The sequence below is a fragment of the Chiloscyllium plagiosum genome, chromosome 16 (genome assembly GCF_004010195.1).
Source record: "Chiloscyllium plagiosum isolate BGI_BamShark_2017 chromosome 16, ASM401019v2, whole genome shotgun sequence".
Classification (NCBI taxonomy): domain Eukaryota; kingdom Metazoa; phylum Chordata; class Chondrichthyes; order Orectolobiformes; family Hemiscylliidae; genus Chiloscyllium; species Chiloscyllium plagiosum.
This window is the reverse complement of record NC_057725.1, coordinates 51,868,554-51,885,760: the sequence shown is the minus strand read 5'-3', so window position 1 is coordinate 51,885,760 and position 17,207 is coordinate 51,868,554. Positions and strand designations below refer to the sequence as shown.

Here is a 17,207-nt window from a genome sequence, read left to right as displayed (position 1 = left end):
ACAATATTCACACAAACCAGAGGCTGAAGCCGGCATTGCCGATACAATTGAAGGATTGTTAGCAACAGGGGTGCTGGAACCCTCCCAGTCAGCCTGGAACACTCCTATCTTACCTGTAGAGAAGCAGACTACAGGTAAATATCGGATGGCGCATGATCTTAGACGAATTAATAGCATCGTTTCTACTCCAACAATTCCAGTTCCAAACCCCTACACTGCGATTTCTGTGCTGACCTCTGACTATAAGTGGTTCTCATGCAATGATCTGGCCAACGCGTTTTTCTGTTTGCCCTTAGCTGATCATTTGAGGGACATTTTTTCGTTTACTTATAAAGGCCAACAACTACGCTATACAAGGGTACCTCAAGGGTTTATTTTGTCGCCGAGGTTGTTTAATCAGATACTGAAACAGCAGCTTCAAGACATGTCACTCCCAAAGGGGGTGACATTGATCCAGTATGTGGATGACATTCTTTTGGCGGCACACGACCATGTTTCTTGTCTGGCAGCCACAAAGACGTTGCTGCTTCACCTGTATGAAGTTGGTTTCAAAGTCTCACAGGCTATTTACAATGCTGCAGACAAACGGTGTCTTTTCTGGGTAGAGTGGTTTCTGCTAACGGAACAGGTCTCTCTCCGTCCCATAGACCTTCCATTCTGCATCATGCCAAACCGATCACTGTAAAAGACATGCTCTCCTTTCTTGGGTTGGCAGGATATAGTAGACAATTCGTTCCATCATATGGGGAGCTCACTTTCCCTCTCAGAGCCACGGTTAATGAACAAGGCATGAGAAATTTGTCGGCCCATTTGCACTGGACCACGGAGGCAGACGAAAGTTTCATCTCTCTTAAACAGGCCCTGATACGGGCTGCTGATTTAGTGGTCCCGGACTACAAAGAGCCATTTTTCCTCAATATTTCTGAAAGATTACACACAGTAAATGGTGTTCTTTTTCAGAAAAAAGGGGGAGGCAGGCAGGTGCTAATGTATGTAAGTGTTACCCTCGACCCAATAGAGGACAAACATCCGCCATGTACAAGACATGCAGCAGGGGTAGCAAAAATTCTCCAAAAGGTAGCACATATAGTCATGGGCCATTCACTAACGGTACTGACGACACATAGTATAGTGGCCTATGTGAACTCAACTGCCTTTACAATGACGTCGCTGCGGCAGACTAGGTTAGAAAAAATCCTAAATGTACCACATATAACTTTTACACATGAAGGAATTAACATGGCTGATAATATGGGAGAAGGAGAGCCACACATGTGTGAGGAAAGGGTACTGAGAGATGTCAAAGTTAGGGCAGACTTACAGGCTTTTCCACTAGTAGACCCAGAAGAAGTGCTGTTCACAGATGGTTGCTGTTACAGACATCCAACTGAAGGACTTAAAGCAGCCTATGCAGTGGTGAGACGGACAAGTGAGGGATTTGAGGAACTGTTGACGGGAAAAGTGACAGGCAAGGAATCAGCCCAGTTGGCTGAACTACAGGCAATGATTGCTGCGTTGGAATAGTCAGAGGGAAAGCGAGTTAATATCTACACCGACTCTGCATATGTGGTAGGGGCTATACAGGTAGAACTCAGTCAATGGATTAGAGCAGGATTCTTAACAGCAGCGAAAATCCCAATTAAACATGAAAAAGATATGAAAAGATTAGCGGAGGCCCTAATGAAACCTGCAGAAGTGGCGGTGGTCAAGTGTAGAGGACATGATAAAGCAGATACAGTAGTAGCGAAGGGCAATCAGGAAGCCGACTCAGCAGCAAAGAAAGCAGCAGGGTATATAGCACAGTATATAATGATGCAAACAGAGAGAACAGTGTATGACCTGCTGCCTGCCTGCGATGCAAATGTGTTAATCAAAGAGCAGCAGAAAGCCTCTCCTCATGAACTGACAGTTTGGAGAAAGAGAGGGGCCACGGAGTCAGAAGGGATTTGGAGGTCACCGGACGGTAGAGCAGTCCTACCCCCAGGTTTGATGGCTTCCATGCTCCAGGAAGCTCATGGGCTGACACATTGTGGAAAAACACAGATGCAGAGGTATCTGACACATTGGTGGCATCCATTCTTGCCAGCAATGATTGAAAATTATATCAGGGAATGTAGAACGTGTACAGATTACAATGTGAGACCCACAGTGAAACCACGAGGGAAAATTCCCTCTACCAAGAATGCCAGGTCACGAAATAGTGATCGACTACACTGACATGATAGAGAGAGTAAATGGATACCGGTACCTTTTGGTAGCAGGGAATGCATACACTGGTTGGCCAGAAGCGATACCTGCTAAAAAGGAAGACGCAAAAACAGTGATCAAATTTTTGATAAACCAATACATTCCAATGCATGGGTTTCCAAAGAGAGTCAGGTCAGATAATGGCACTCATTTCAAGAATAAAGACCTGCAAGAAGTTGAAGCAGCTTTAGGACTGAAACATGCGTTTGGAACAGTGTACCATCCTCAGTCACAGGGAAAAGTGGGAAGAATGAATCAGTCCATAAAGGGGAAAATAGGAAAAGTATGTGCCCAAACAAAGTTAAGCTGGGTGAATGCCCTACCCTTAGCTTTATTGTCCATTAGAAGTTCAGTAAACTCCATCACGGGATTTACCCCGTATGAGCTAACAACAGGGCAGCAGTTCCCGGGACCAGGAGCCGGACTACAGATCTTAGAGGGAGGTGAAGCCTCCCTAAGGTACAAACCTTACTATGACCAACTAACAGCTTTGGTGTCAGCTTTCTCCAAACAGGTTGGATCGGAAAAGGGGGTCTTACAGAGCCAGCCGCCATCTACCACAGACTGGGTCTTGTTGAAAGTGATCAAACGGAAATGGTCGGAGCCGAGGTGGACAGGACCTTATAAGGTTGTGGAGAGGACATCTCATGCGGTCAGACTACAGGGGAAAGGAGAAAGCTGGTACCATTGCAGCCAGTGTGCAGCTACGGAACCGCCAATGAGAACTCTTGCGCAAATAAGAACAGAAAAAGACTAAAAGAGTTTTACACTTTTGCCTCTTCCAGGAAGAGGATTCTGAAAGAAGGCGACTAGGTTCTTAAGGTCTCTGATGAAGGGCTTTTCTGGAGAGCAGAAGTGAACACGGGATCAGAACACAAAAAGAATTTCTTTAAAATATATAGGCAGGTGGTGTAACAGATATAATGTTAATCTTTGTAAGAAGCCCACATTACCCTCACCTCTGGGGGTTGGGAGTTTTTGCTATTTTATTATGCATAAGTGTTATGTCACTATTAATAGGGATATTAACCACGAGGAACAAACTCACAGACGAGGCAGATAGTCCCAGGCGCAAAAGAGCAATGGGGCAAGGGGTGGACAAATGTTTAAGGGAGGCGGGGAGCCAGGTACACATCAGACATGATAAAAGCCATGATATAACATACCAGTTTGACTTATGCGAAGTAATTCACTGTGGCCACAATCCAGGATCATTCCTCAGAGATGAAAAATCCACTTTTGTTAACCCTGACAGGATTCACCATTAGCCCTGGTCCCGAAGGAGTACGGAAGCAGTGCGAAATCCATGATAACAGCTTTTACTTTGTAATAGGTGTAGATCAATCCGGAAAGGATGCCATGGGACTAGTGAAGGTAACCTTGGTAGATCCTCCTCTCCACCGGCCAAAAACCGGAAACACCACGACTATGGGGTTAGAACAAAGTTCAGGAGTTGTGGTGATAGATTCCAATAACATTACGAGAGATGACATTATTAGATTAGCTACCGGATATAATGATAAGAACACGTGGCTGGACTGGATGACAGCTACTGCAACCTCAATGAATATGAGTAATTGCGTAGCGTGTTCCTCGGCTAGGCCAACCCTATTTACTACCCTAGCCCCATTGTTCCCTAATGTAGACCCAGCAGGATTTCACTGCATGATGGCCCTCACCATGCAGGCGGACCCTCCGAATTGTACTACCTTAAGTGTTATTTTCCCGCCTGTAAAGAATTCCACGTTACCTCCAGTGTTTACTCCAAGGGTCAACCATTACACTTGTTTCACTCGGAGATCTAATATAATCTTGGGAGACATCCCCGCTGACTGGTGTCAGGCCACGATTGATGTAACTGGCTGGCAGAATGGTTTGGGCCAGAGCTGATCTTTTTTGGTACTGTGGAGATAGAACATTACATGTTACTCTACCTCCAGATTGGTCTGGCACTTGTGCAATGGTCCGGCTAGGGGTACCCTTATTCCTCTTAGGAGAACGACAAATGGGAATAATTCCGCATATACGAACACGTAGGGATTTGTTTGATGTCAATTCTGGATCAACCACTTACATAGATGCAATAGGTGTTCCCCGTGGCGTACCTGATGAATATAAATTGGTGGACCAGATAGCAGCAGGATTTGAGAATCTTCCACTTATCAGTGCTCTATTCCCAGTCACGCCGAATAAAAACATTGACAGAATTAATTATGTACATTACAATGTACTCAGGCTAGCCAATAGAACTAGAGATGCGGTGGCGGGACTCTCTGAACAATTGGCAGTGACATCATTGATGACAGTACAAAATAGAATGGCCTTAGATATGTTGCTAGCAGAACAGGGGGGAGTGTGCTCTATGTTTGGAGATCAATGTTATACGTTCATCCCAAACAATACGGCACCTGATGGTTCGGTAACCAGAGCCTTGGAGGGACTAAGAATCTTGTCTGAAGAAATGCATGAACATTCGGGTATTCACAACCCTCTAGGAGAATTGTTCGACTCATGGTTTGGGAAATGGAAAGGATTAATTTTGTCTGTGTTTCTGTCCCTCGTTGGTATGATCATTGTTTTAGTGTTGTGTGGATGTTGTTGCATCCCCTGCATTAGATCTTTGTTGAACCGAGTAATCATTACAGCTATTGAAGGGAAGGCTCCTCCGCCCTTCCAGATGTCACAGACGGAGATGGAAACCATGACTCTGGCAAGGAAGGTCGAGAGATGGAAACCATGACTCTGGCAAGGAAGGTCGACTATGCATCAGAGACCGAAAGTGATGGATAAAATTGGTTTGTTGGTCTCATTTTCATGAGACCAAAAGGGGGACTTGTAAATATATGGCTGGCTGCCACTGTGAATAGACTCGATATTCGGAAGCCTTTGGAGATGCTCCGTTACGCGTGCGCAGAGCTAGATCACATGGTGCTTCGCTCCGTTCCAAAGCGGGGTCACGTGATGCACTGCTTCACACGCTGGAGGCGTGCAGCGGGGTCACGTGATGCACTGCTTCGCGCGCTGTAGGCGTGCAGCGGGGTCACGTGATGCACTGCTTCACGCGCCGGAGGTGTGCAGCGGGGTCACGTGATGCACTGTTTCACATGCCGGAGGCGTGCAGCGGGGTCACGTGATGCACTGCTTCACGTGCCGGAGGCGTGCAGCGGGGTCACGTGATGCACTGCTTCACGCGCCGGAGGCGTGCAGCGGGGTCACGTGATGCACTGTTTCACACGCCGGAGGCGTGCAGCGGGGTCACGTGATGAACTGTTTCACGCGCCGGAGGCATGCAGCGAGATCACTTGGTTCTCCGTTTCGCGCGCAAAACGGGGTCACGTGGTACTCCGTTGCAAAACAAGGTCACGTGGTTCTTCGTTTCGCGGGCAAAGCGGGGTCACGTGGTACTCCGTTTCGCGCGCAAAACAGGGTCACGTGGGGTCGAACATCCGGGAAACCAAGGAGGCGGAGAATGGAGTCAGATCAACAACCAATCAGAAGATAATCCGACCTTAGTGATTGCATGTTGCTTTTTATTATATAAAAAGACTGGGTCAGGGACAAGTGTGTGTATTTTTTCTGAACTGACACACTATATAGTTTGTCAGGGACAGAAAGGTCGAGACCCTAGCTCTATATGCTTTATCCACTTACTGCTAAAATAAACTTAAGTGTGAGACCGAATATCTTCTCCTATTGCTTCATTTAAAGTACACGCAGGACTTGGCTCACACATAGAAGAAAGTAAGTTGGTAGATTGAGCAAAAGTCCGACAGCAAGAATGCTGGTGCCTGTGACATACACATCCCACAAATGAATTAAAACAAAAACGTACTGACTCCAGAAGATGCTGTTAGTTCCAGAGGGCTGAAATCTGAGCGTTTAGAAATGATTTGTGAATCCTTTGCAACTTTTGTGATAAAAGATACCCTTTTTAAAGAAGTAATGTGGCGCATTACTCTGTCCAATCAATCCCTCAACATCTTTCGCACGAGACTCATCCTATTAATCTAAACTGATCTTGGATTATTTTGCTACCTGTTTTTTAAGGCAGAAATTACGTTAGCTTTCTTCCGGTCAATGGGAATCATCCCAGAGCAATGGATGATTAAAAATATAGGCCGAAGCTCCTAAATTTGTCCCTGGTAAGAAGCTGCTCTATTTTCAAGTTACGAATCCGAATTAAAATAATATGTTCATCTAATTTAATATTATTGAATTAATTAGTAACGAACGTAACCTCTTTTATGGCTTCTATGTGGTGATACTTACGGGCAGCAGATTTGCTTGGTCAATGGCCTTACTCAAAGAGGCATAAGTTCAAAGTAGTTCTGCATGTCCTTAGTTCTCGAGCAAATAAGTCTGACTGTGGCTAAATTTAAAAGTATTTTATGCAGACCAATAAATGGAACGATTGCATTCAACTGGAAATGTACTTGCAGTCCAATATTTATGTTAGGAGTGTCGTTGCTTCGATTCCAGTCCAAATCCCAAAACAGTACGAGAAGGTTAATGATCAACGCACAAAAGTTATCTGTACAAAATGGGCGAAGCTGTCTATGTTCTACACTAGTTGAAAAGGAACGTGCGCTCTTTCTCAAGGGAATGATGACGAACCGAGCCCCAGCCCCTCCGCGTGCAGCCCTTTCCTGTTAACGGCCGCATCAGGCCCGCGTCGCCATCACCGCGCGCGTGCCCACACACCGCCGATCCGCAGTTAGTGCAAGGGAAACCATCGAGGGAGAAGGTCAAATAGCGTCAAAAGTCAGGATAAAATACTGCGGAATAACAGGGTTAGCACTTAGGGGAGAGAAAAGTCACACGGTAGAGAGCAGGATTACACTGCGGGAGTGGATCAGACGCCTCGGGATCACGTTGAAGTGGGGAGTAGGGCGACACAGCGGAGGGTAGAGAGGTGTAGCAGCGTCAAACTCTGAGCGGGGGAAAGCAGAGCCTGGCACCTAGGGAAATAGCAACCTTTAATATTTGAGAGCCAAAGAATACAGTCAAGTGTTGAGAACAGCCTAGACTTGAGTTGAGAGAAGAGTGCACTTTTAAATCAGAGCAAAACCCACCATTTAAGGGAGAGTGCAGGCCAATTCTGAGAGGGGAGCTGGGTGGAGCCAGGCAATAAGGGGTTATTAAAGGCTTTTTGCTTAAAGGAAGTCAAACCTGGCATGTAGGGAGATTATCTGCTGACAACTAAGGGAGCAGACTACATGACTGAAGTAAAAGTGGAACCTCACAATGAGGAGAAAAATGAACATGACATTCAAGAGAGACAAAGTGCCAACATTTTGTCCAGCGTTAAAGGAAAAGTCAAATCCCGAATCAGGAAAGGAGCAAAACAAGCTATTAAATTGCGGAGGCTAAACAAGATAGCAAACTTAAAACAGCAGCCAATTTTAAGAATGGAAATAGAAGATTACTCGATGGTACATGAGCCATTTTTGTCAGTTTCAACAATTTAATTAATTTAGAAAAGACAGGGTGATTGGGATGACTGGTTGGTGCAGATGAGTTGGATGGAAGGGTATGTCTCTGTAGTGGAGTAGCATCGTTGGTAAAGGATGAATAAATGTAATCATAAAAATGATCTTGAGTTCAAAGCTGTAGAATCCATGTGGGTGAAGGTAAGAAATAAAAGGGAAAAAAGATACTGGTAGCAGTAATCTTATAGGCCCCCTAACACTAGCTATCTGGTGGAACAGAGACATAGAGCAATGCGGCATGGAAACTAACAAAAGACAACCAAAAAAAGAGTAAGAAAATAAACATGCAAGCAATATCAAGACAGATGTCCAGAGCATCTTTAAGTATATAAAAAGGAAGAGAAAAGCCAAATTGAAAATGGGCCAGTTAGATAATGAAGCTGGGGAAATAATAATGGGGAAGTAGGAAATGACAGAGGAGTTGAATGAATACTTTGCATCAGTCTTCACAGTAGAAGACATGAAGACTAAATATTCAAGGAGCAAAAAGAGCAGAGAAAATAAATATAATAGCTATCACTAGAGAAAAAAATGCTAGGGAAACCCAATGGGGCTGAAAACCAATAGGTCCCCTGGATTGAATGGGATGCAACCTAGGTTGTGTAAGGAAGTAGCTACAGAGATACTGATCTTCCAGGAATATTTCGATTCTGGAAAAATCTCAAGAGGACTGGAAAACTGCCAATGCAACATTATTATTTCAAAAGAGAAGACAAGAAAAGACAACCGTAGGCCAGTTAGCTTAATGTGTGTTATTGGGCAAATATAACAGCAGAGCATTTAGAAATACATAAAATGATTAAGTAGAGTCAGCATGGCATCATGAAGGAGAAATCATGCCTGTCATATCTACTAGAATTCTTTGAGGAGGTAATGAGTAGGATAGATAAAGGGAGAGCAGTGGATGTAATATATTTGGATTTTTAAAAGACATTTGATAGGGTACTACACCTTAAGCTTCTTAATAAGATAGGAGTCTATGGTGTTGAGGTGATATATTAGCATGGCTTGGCTAACTAATAGAAGACAGAAAATTGGGATAAGAGGGACATTTTCAGGATGGCAACCTGTAACTAGTGGTATGGCACAGGGATCAAATTATATGGTGACAATGATTTAAGTGTATATTAATGAATTAGATGAGGAAAGTAAATGTATTCTTGCTAAGTTTGTGGATGACACGAGAATAGGTGGGAAGGCAAATGGTGAAGATGACTCAAATAGTCTGCAGTGGGATATAGACATGTTAAGCAGATTTTTTGTTTGTATTTATTCATGGGATATAAGCATTTCTGGCTGGCTGGCCAATGTTTATTGCCCATCCCTAGTTTCCCTTGAGAAGGTGATGTTGAGCTGCCTTCTTGAACTGCTGCATTCTCCATTAACTCACAGTGCCATTAGGGAGGAACTTCCAGGATATTTATTCAGTAACAGTGAAGGAACAGCAATATATTTCCAAGTCAGGATGGTGAGTGGCTTGGAGGGCAACTTATAGGTAGTGGTGTTCCTATGTATTTGCTATCCTTTTGGTCATGAGTTTGGAAGGTGTGTCTGAGATTCTTTTGAGAATTTCTGCAGTGCATCTTGTACATAATCCACATTGCTGCTATTGAGCATCGATGGTGGAGGAGTGGATATTTGTGGATGTGGTGCCAGTCAAGAGGACAGCTTTCTACTGGCTGGTGTCGAGCTACTTGTGTTGTTAGAGTTGCACTCATCAGATACGTGGAGTGTATTCCATCACGCTCCTGACTTGTAGATGATGGACAGACTTTAGGGAGTCAGGAAGTGAGTTACTTGCTGCAGTATCACTCGCCTCTAACCTGCTGTTGTAGCCACTGTGTTTTTGTGATGGGTTCAGTTGAGTTTCATTCAATAGTAACCCCAAGGATGTTGGATAGTGAGGAATTCAGTGCTGGTCATACCATTGAATGATAAGATGCAGTGGTCAGATTGTCTCTTTTTTAGAGATGGTCATTTCCTGGCATTTGTGTGATGCAAATGTAACTTGCCCCTAGTCAGCCCAAGCCTGGATATTGTCCAGATTTTGTTGTATTTGAGCAAGGACTGCTTCAGTATCTAAGGAGTAATGAATTGTGCTGAACATTGCACAATAATTGTAAACTTCCCCACTGCTGACTTTAGAGAATAAATCATCGATGAAGCGGTTGAAGATGGTTGGAACTAGGTCACTATCCTGAGGAAATCCTGCAGAGATATCTTGGAGCTGACATGACTGACTCCCAATAACCACGACCATCTATGTGCTATTGTATGACTCCAATCAGCAGAGAGTTTGTTTCTCATACCCATTGATTCCAGTTTTGTTAGGGCTCCTTGATGCCATGCTGAGTCGAATGCAGCCTTAATGTCAAAGCTGTCACTCTCGGTTCACCCCTGGAATTCAGCCCTTTTGTCCATATTAGAACCAAGGCAGTAATTAGGTCAGGAGCAGAGTAGCTCTGGCAGAACACTTACTGGGCATCACTCAGCAGGTTATTGTTGAGCAGGTGCTGATTGATAGCACTGTTGATGCTACTTTACATCACTTATGATCGGGAGTAGACTGTGCGCTGGATTGGTAAAGTAACAAGTTTTTTTTAATATTCTTTATTTTTCTACAGTCTCTTTGGGAATTTAGAACAGTGGGGATGATGTTTAGGATAGTTAAATGTTCTTCCTGCAGAATGTGGGAGGTAAGGGTCACCACTGGTGTCCATGCTGACTTCATCTGTGGGAAGTGCACCAACTCCAGCTCCTCAAAACCTGCGTGAGGGAACTGAAGCTGGAGCTAGAGCTAGATAAACTTTGCATCATTTGGGAGGCGGAGGGAGTTATTGCGAGGAGTTACAGGGAGGTAGTCACACCTCAGGTACAAGAAAAAGGCAGATGATTACTGTCTGGGAATGGAAAGGGAACTGGCAAGCAGTGCAGGGATTCCCTGTGGCTGTTCCCCTCAATAATCAGTATACCGTTTTTGATACTATTACGGGGGACAACTTACCGTGGTAAGCCATGGGGTACAGGTCTCTGGCACAGAGTCAGTCCCTGTTGCTCAGAAGGGAAGAAGGGAGATGAGCAGATCATTAGTCATTGGGGACTCCATAGTTAGGGGGACAGATAGGAGGTTCTGTGGGAACGAGAGAGACTCATTGTTGGTGTGTTGTCTCCCAGGTGCCAGTGTTCATAATGTCTTGGACTGTGTTTTCGGGATCCTCAAGGGGGAGGGGAAGCAGCCCCAAGTCGTGGTCCACATAGGTAGAAAAAGAGGTGGGAATTTAAGGCAGAAATTCAGGGAGTTAAGGTGGTCTACACCTGAACCAGAGGGGTACCAATAAGCTGGGGAGGGAAATTAGCTCTTCAGGAGGGTTTAAACTAATTCAGCAGGGAGATGGGGACCTAAATTGTAGTTCCAGTGTCCAGAGTGGTGAGGTCAGAAATATGGTTTTAAGGTCGCAAGAGTTCACTGGCAATCAGGAAGGTGGTTTGGAATGTGTCTACTTCAAAGAGGGGCGGTACGGTGGCACAGTGGTTAGCACTGCTGCCTCACAGCGCCAGAGACCCGGGTTCAATTCCTGCCTCAGGCGACTGACTGTGTGGAGTTTGCACGTTCTCCCTGTGTCTGCGTGGGTTTCCTCCGGGTGCTCCGGTTTCCTCCCACAGTCCAAAGATGTGCAGGTCAGGTGAATTGGCCATGGTAAATTGCCTGTAGTGTTAGATTAGGGGTATGGGTGGGTTGTGCTTCGGCGGGTCGGTGTGGACTTGTTGGGCCGAAGGGCCTGTTTCCACTTTGTAATGTAATTAATTAAATTAATTAAACGCCAGGAACATCCAGAATAAGGTGGGTGAACTTACAGCATGGACTTCAATGTTGTGGTCATTTCGGAGACATTGATAGAGCAGGGACAGAAACGGTTGTTGTAGATTCCGGGATTTCGATGTTTTAGTAAGAACAGAGAAGATGGTAAAAGAGGGTAGAGTGTGTGGCACTGTTAGTTAAGGACAGTATAACAGTAGCAGAAAGGACATTTGAGGTACTGTGGGCTGAGATTAGAAACAGGAAAGGAGATTTCACCCTGTTGGGAGGTTTCTTTTGGTGTCCGAAAAGTTCCAGAGATGTAGAGGAAAGGATAGCAAAAATAATTCTGGATAGGAGTGAGAATAGCAGGATAGTTGTTATGGGGTCTTTAACTTTCCAGATATTGACTGGAAATACTATAGTTCGAGTACTTTAGTTGGGTCAGTTTTTGTCCAACGTGTGCAGGATGGTTTCATGGCACAGTATGTAGACAGGCCAACAAGGGGCGAGGTCACATTGGATTTGTTACTAGGTAATGAACCTGGCCAGGTGTTAGCTTTGACGGTATGTGAGCACTTTGTTGATAGTGACCATGTTTCGGTTATGTTTACTTTAGCGATGGAAAGAGACAGGTATATAATGCAGTGCAAGAGTTATTGCTGGGGGAAAGGTAATTATGATGTGGTTGGGCAAGATTTAGGATGCTTAGGATGGGGAAGGAAACTACAGGGGATGGGCACAATTGAAATGTGGAGCCTTATCTAAGGAACAGCTACTGCGTGTCTTTAATAAGTATGTACCTGTCAGGCAGGGAAGAAGTGGTCAAGCAAGGAAGCTGTGGTTTATTGAAGAAATTGAATCTCCTGTCAAGAGGAAGAAGAAGGCTTATGTTAGGAAGAAATGTGAAGGCTCATTTAGGGTGCCTGAGAGTTATAAGTTAGCCAGGAAAGACCTAAAGAGAGAGCTAAGAAGAGCCAGGAGGGGACATGAGAAGTTGTTGGCAGGTAGGATCAAGGAAAACTCTAAAGTTTTCTGTAGGTATATCAGGAATAAAAGAATGACTAGAGTAAGATTAGGGCCAATCAAGGATAGTAGTGCAAAGTTCTGTGTGGGGTTCGAGGAGTTAGGGGAAACACGAAATGAATATTTTTCGCCAGTATTCACATTGGAAAAAGACAATGTTGTTGGAGAGAATACTGAGATATAGGCTTCTAGACTAGATGGGAATGATGTTCACAAGGAGGAGGTGTTAGCAATTCTGGAAAATGTGAAAATAGATAAGTCTCCTGGGACAGATGGTATTTATCCTAGGATTCTCTGGGAAGCCAGGGAGGAAATTGCAGAACCTTTGGTTTTGATCTTTACATTGTCATTGTCTACAGGAATAGTGCCAGAAGACTGGAGGATAGTGAATGTGGTCTGCTTGTTCAAGAAGTGGTATAGAGACAACTCTGGTAATTATAGACCAGTGAGCCTTACTTCGGTTGTGGGTAACATGTTGGAAAATGTAAGAGATAGGATTTATTATCATCTAGAGAGGAACAAGTTGATTAAGGGTGGTCAACACAGTTTTGTGAAGGGTAGGTCGTGCCTCACAAACCTTATTGAGTTCTTTGAGATGGTGACCAAACAGGTGGATGAGGGTAAAGCAGTTGATGTGGTGTATATGGATTTCTGTAAGGCGTTTGATAAGCTTCCCCACAGTAGGCTATTGCACAAAATATGAAGCCATGGGATTGAGGGTGATTTAACAGTTTGGATCAGAAATTGGCTAGCTGAAAGAAAACAGGGTGGTGGCTGATGGGAAATGTTCATCCTGGAGTTCAGTTACTAGTGGCATACCACAAGGATCTGTTTTGGGGCAACTGCTGTTTGTCATTTTTATAAATGACCTAGATGACGATGTAGATGGATTTGCGGATGACGCTAAGATCAGTGGAGTTGTGGATAGTGATAAAGGATGTTGCAGGTTACAGAGGGACATAGATAACCTCAGAGCTGGGCTGAGAGGTGGCAAATGGAGTTTAATGTGGAAAAGTCTGTGGTGATTCACTTTGGAAGGACCCTAAGGAATACAGAGTACTGGGTTAATGGTAAGATTCTTGGTAGTGTAAATGAGCAGAGGGATCTTGGTGTCGAGGTGCGTGGATCCCTGAAAGTTGTCACTCAGGTTGATAGGGTTGTTAAGAAGGCATACAGTGTGTTAGCTTTTATTGGTAGAGGGATTGAGTTTCAGAGCCATGAGGTCATGCTGCAGTTGTACAAAACTCTGGTGCAGCTGCACTTGGAGTATTGTATACAGTGCTGTTCACCGCATGAGAGGAAGGATGTGGAAGCTTTGGAGAGGCTTCAGAGGAGATTTACTAGGATGTTGCCTGGTATGGAGGGAAAGTCTTATGAGGAAAGGCTGAGGAACCTGAGGCTGTTTTTGTTAGAGAGAAGGTTGAGACTTGACAGTTGAGACATACAAGATAATCAGAGGGCTAGATAGGGTGGACAGCGAGAGCCTTTTTCCTTGGGTGGTGATGGCTAGTATGAGGGGATATAGCTTTAGATTGAGGGGTGATAGATATAGGACAAATGTCAGTGGTAGTTTCTTTTCTCAGAGAATAGAAGGGGCGTGGAACGCACTGCCTGCAACAGTAGTTGACTCAACAACTTTAAGGACATTTAAATGGTCATTGGATAGACATATAGATGAAAATGGAATAGTGTAGGATAGATGGGTTTCAGATTGGTTCCACAGATCAGCGCAAAGTCGAGGATCGAAGGGCCTGTACTGCGCTATAATGTTCTGTGTTCTATTGATGGGGAAGTAATTGGCCAGGTTAAACTTATCCTGCTTTTATGTATAGGACATACTTGCGAAATTTTCCACATAGTCGGGTAGATGCCAGTGTTTTAATTGTCCTGGAAGAGCTTGGCTATGGGAGCGGCAAATTCTGGAACATGAGTCTTCAGTACTATTTTTGACATGTTTTTTGGGCCCATTGTCTTTGATCAACTGGTGTTTTCAATCATTTCTTGATGTCACATGGAGTGAATCAGATTTCCTGAAAACTGGTATCTGTAATGCTGGAGATCACTGGAGGAGACTGAGATGGATCATCCACTTTGTGTTTCTGGCTGAAGCTTGCTCCGAATGCTTCAGCCTTATGTTTTGCACTGATATACTGGGCCCCTCCATCATAAGTGTATTTGTGGAGTCTCCTACTCCAATGAATTCTTTAATTATTCACATGATTCATGACTGCATGTGGCAGGACTTTAGAGCTTTGATCTGATCAGTTGTTTGTAGGCTGCTTAGCTGTTCGTATCACTTGCTGCTTCTGCTGTTTGCTACGCAAGTAGTCCTGTTTGGTATCTTCACCAGGTTCATAGTGTCATAGAGATATACAACATGGAAACAAACACTTTAGTCCAACTCGTCCATGCTGACCAGTGATCCTAACTTAATTTAGTTCCATTTGCCAGCACTTGCACATATCCCTCTAAACTCTTCCTATTTATATATCTATCCAGATGCCTTTTAAATGTTGTAATTGTACTAGCCTCCACCACTTCCTCTGGCAATTCATTCTATACATGCACCACCCTTTGCGTGAAAAAGTTGTCCCTTAGTTCCCTTTTAAATCTTTCCCCCTCAACCTAAATCTATACCCTCTAGTTCTCGACTCTCCCACCCTTGTCTAGTTGTCCTGTCCATGCCCCTCATAATTTTATAAACCTCTATAAGGTCAGTCCTCAGCTCCGACGCTCCAAGGAAAACAGCCCCAGCCTATTCAGCCTTTCCCTGTAGCTCAAACTCTCCAACTGTGGCAACATCCTTCTAAATCTTTTCTGAACCTTTCAAGTTTCACAACATCCTTCCAGTAGGAAGGAGACCAGAAATGCACGCAATATTCCAAAAATGACCTATGCCTGCTGCTGCTCCTGGCGTCTCCTCCAGCGCTGTCTATTGGACTAGGGTTGATCCCTTGCTTAACAGTAATGATTGAGTCAAGAGTCAAGTGTGGCTTTATTTGTCATTTCTATCATATACAACTGATACAGTGAAAAAAACGAGACAGCGTTCCTCCAGGAGCAAGGTGCTACTTGGACAGCACAAACTACACGGTTATACGCAGGGCAGTATAAAATGCATAAGAAGTGCAAAATATAAAAGACAGCACAGTAATACCTTTCACATCAAGACAACAGGCACAGTGGTGTACAAATTCAGATGGAATAGAGTCTGATTATACAGTGTTAAGGAGCCTGATGGCCTGGGGGAAGAAACAGTCGCACAATCTGGCTGTGAGAGATTGAATACTCTGGTATCTCTGCCAGATGGCAGGAGGGAGAAGAGCCTTTCGGATGCAGCATGTGGTGTAAATGTCTGTTATGGAGGGAAGAGAGACCCCGATGATCCTCTCAGATGTCCTCACTATCCGATGTAGGGTCTTACGATCTGAGATGTTGCTACTCCCGAACCATGCAATGATGCAGCAGCTCAGGGTGCTCTCAATGAACTCTGTAGAATGTGAGGATGGAGTGGGGGCTGTTGGGAAATGGGCTTTCCTCAACCTATGCAGAAAGTAGAGAAGCTGCTGGGCTCTCTTAGCTATGGAGCTGGTATTGAGGCACCAGGCTCCATGCCCTCCTGAAGTCAACAACCATCTCTTTCGTTTTGTCCACATTCAGAGACAGGTTGTTGGCTGTGCACTGGTCCGTTAGCTGCTGTACCTCCTCTCTGTATGCTGACTCGTTGTTCCTGCTAATGAGACCCATTACAGTCATGTCATCAGCGAACTTAATAATATGATTCGAGCTGTGCATCGCTGCACAGTCATGTTTCAGCAGGGTGAACAACAGTGGGTTGAGCACACAGCCCTTGAGGTCCCCGTGTTCAGTGTGATGGTATTGGAGATGCTGTTCCCAATCTGGACCAACTGAGGTCTCCCAGTCAGGAAGTCCAGGATCCATTTATAAAGAGTATGAGGTTGCAGATTATGCTGGAGTATAATTCTTCTGCTCATAATAGCCCAGTGTCTCATGGATGCCCAGTCTTGAGTTGTTAGATTTGTTTGAATTCACTGGACAGTTTTCTATATTGTTGGGTAGATGCCAGTATTATAGCTGTACCAGAATAGTTTGTTTAGGTGTGCACAAAAAGAAGTTGCTGGAAAACTCAGCAGGTCTGGCAGTTGTGAAGAGAAATCAAAGTTAATGTTTCAGGACAGGGACAGTGAAGAAGGTTACCTCAGATTACAACAGGATCTTGACCAGATGGGCCAATGGGCAGAGAAGTGGCTGATGGAGTTTAATTTAGATAAATGCGAGTTGCTGTATTTTGGGAAAGCAAATCTTAGCAGGACTTATACACTTAATGGTAAGGTCCTAGAGAGTGTTGCTGAACAAAGAGAGCTTGGAGTGCAGGTTCATAGCTCCTTGAAAGTGGAGTCGCAGGTAGATAGGATAGTGAAGAAGGCGGTTGGTCTGCTTTCTTTTATTGGTCGGAGTATTGAGTACAGGAGTTGGGGGGGTCATGTTGCAGCTGTACAGGACATTGGTTAGGCCACTTTTGGAATATTGCATGCAATTCTGGTCTCCTTCCTATCGGAAAGATATTGTGAAACTTGAAAGGGTTCAGAAAAGATTTACAAGGATGTTGCCTGGGTTGGAGGATTTGA

The 17,207-nt window shown here is 44.4% G+C and overlaps 1 protein-coding gene and 1 long non-coding RNA gene across 2 annotated transcripts in view; one reads left to right on the top strand and one right to left on the bottom strand.

Annotated features, from left to right (window-relative positions):
- LOC122557908 overlaps positions 1-4,085 on the bottom strand; it is a 37,114-nt gene extending 33,029 nt beyond the window's left edge. The window contains exon 1 of the long non-coding RNA XR_006313971.1: positions 3,998-4,085. This is a non-coding gene — a long non-coding RNA (uncharacterized LOC122557908). The remainder of the gene's footprint in view (positions 1-3,997) is intronic.
- A 2,241-nt stretch (positions 4,086-6,326) lies between these two features.
- The window catches only part of LOC122557907 (anoctamin-9-like), a 51,879-nt gene continuing 40,998 nt past the window's right edge, over positions 6,327-17,207 (top strand). The window contains exon 1 of the mRNA XM_043706112.1: positions 6,327-6,389. The gene's annotated coding sequence lies outside the window, so the exon portion shown is untranslated. The remainder of the gene's footprint in view (positions 6,390-17,207) is intronic.